Raw genomic sequence first — 2,360 nt, forward strand, 5'->3', positions numbered from 1 at the left:
CCTTCACAGACATAACCGTCTGTTTTTGTAACTCATGTGTGTTTTTAACGTAAACTTGTTAAACGTGCTAATGTGAACTTAGTTTAGTACTCACATGCTATGACAGCCGCTTTCTGTCCGTGTGCACTCAGAAAACCGTATATCAGAAGTTTAAACTCATATGGTTTAAACCACATGATTTCAGCGAGATAAACATGATAATCAGAACCATAACAGATGTTTTAGCAGGTCTGAGCTGTAATGGCGGAGCTCTATTCTGGAAAAGGGGGAGGGGAGCAGCAAATCATTTGCATTTAAAGACACAGGCCCGAAAAACAGCGTGCTTCTGCTTCCACTCAAAATAGGCATTTTCAAAATGATATAATAAATGATCTGTGGAGTATTTTGAGCTGAAACTTCACAGACACATTCTGGGGACACCAGATACTTATATTACATATTGTAAAAAGGGGCATAATATGTCTCCTTTAAATTTCATTGGGCTTCTGGTTACTTTTAGTAAAGTACTGGGCCAATCCAATTTCTTGTCTGACATATACTGCAGTCCCCCTCACTGGACCAAGCAGTGAGTCTTGTTGATGCATTACTTGACACTTTTCCGCATTATTATCAGACTGATGCTTTTTTTGAGGTTGTATGGGCAGAGATTGAGGAAATTGCTTGCTATGAATTGTGATGTCACTATGGAAAAGGCTGAGAAAAGGCAGCCAGAGAGGAATAGGAGGCTAGGTGGATGCTTAGTCACTACACCAACTGTTGAGTGTAGATAGAATAGATCGTGTGATAAGCAAAGCTTTCAGAAACATGTGTTCTGTAAAAAATGACCGTGAATTTAACGGTAAAAGACTGTAAAACTGCTACAGTAAAAACCTGTTAAATGGTTAACGGTAAATTCCCCTACTATATACGGTGAAAAACTGTATTGGACATTACATGTATTGGACATTAATTTTACAGTAGTATACCGTTTGTATCTTTTTACGGTAAAATTCTGGCAACCACAGCTGCCGGTACCGTAAATTTTACGGAATTTTTTTTACAGTGTATCCAGTACTCAACTCCATGATGGGTGACCTCCAAAGACGTTTCTCTAAACCAAATTGTAAAATAATGAAAGCAGCACCTTTTTACACGAAGAGCCTCTTTTTGCTTTTGCTGAGATTTTTTATTCAAATGTTGATGATTTAGCACACGAGATACATCATATCAAGAAAGTGTTGTTGGAGAGGAACGAAAATAGTGGAATGAGGAGGCTGACGACCGTCCTTGAGTTTGTAAAATTTGTAGAAGCAGTCAAGGAGGTATTCTAAGATTGCTATTGTAATACCAGTCAGCAGTGCCTCATGTGAACGAAGCTTTTCAGCTCTTAGCTTAATTAAAAACTACCTGAGAACAACAAATGTGGGATGACAACTTGAATCACCTTGGAGTATTGAGTACTGAATCTAGGAGGGCAAAGACACTAGATATGAACGAATTTCTCAGACGTTTCAGCATCAGTCATAAAAACCAGAGAACTGTTCTTTTTTTAAGATTACCTGTTACTCCAGCAATTATTTCCCCTGGGTATTATAACGACTTACCTGTTACTCCAGCGATTTTCTCCTCAATCTCCAGTGTGTAATTATAGAAATCTGCTAGTGCCAGCAGCAATTGAATAATGAAAAAGAATTGTGCATTATATTTGGCCCCTTTCTGTAAATTGTGGCAGCACTGTGGCCCCTGCCTTTAAAAAATCAGATCTGCCACTGCCTAAAGCACAGCATGCATGAAATATTATTTCATACCACCCAACATTAAAGCTTCTCTATCTTCTGTCTGTATATTTTCAATGTACGTCTAATTGTGTATTTTAAGCTGTAAATGATGAAAGCTTAAATAAATCATAATTTACCCTTTAAATCTACATTCCTTTGGCGGTGACATATTTTTTTTTTTATCTCTGATATCATGGTTTTAAATGTATAATATAAAATTATGTGTAATATAATATTATGTGTGAATATATGTTTGGCTAGGTGATTGTTGATATAAGTCAAAATAAATATATAAAGTAATAATAAATAAAATGGATGGAAAACACGTCTTTGTGGGTACTTTGGGTGTCTTGTTCTTCATATGTAGGCCTATTTTTATGTAAAAGCAACAGAATGTAAATGACATTCAATTTATTAGTAAGAGCGCATGAGCGTGAATCACGTCACATCTGTCTGTGATCTTGTGTCTAATGCACTGATTTGAGATGGTGCTGTGACTGTGTACAATGTCAGTCATATTACTTTTGATTGTTTGATTACAGTTATGTCATGATATTTCCTTTTGCTATGCAGTTAATTTGTTATGTTGTTGATTTGAAATAT

The sequence above is a fragment of the Sinocyclocheilus rhinocerous genome, unplaced genomic scaffold (assembly GCF_001515625.1).
Source record: "Sinocyclocheilus rhinocerous isolate Xijiao unplaced genomic scaffold, SAMN03320098_v1.1 scaffold7261, whole genome shotgun sequence".
NCBI lineage: Eukaryota > Metazoa > Chordata > Actinopteri > Cypriniformes > Cyprinidae > Sinocyclocheilus > Sinocyclocheilus rhinocerous.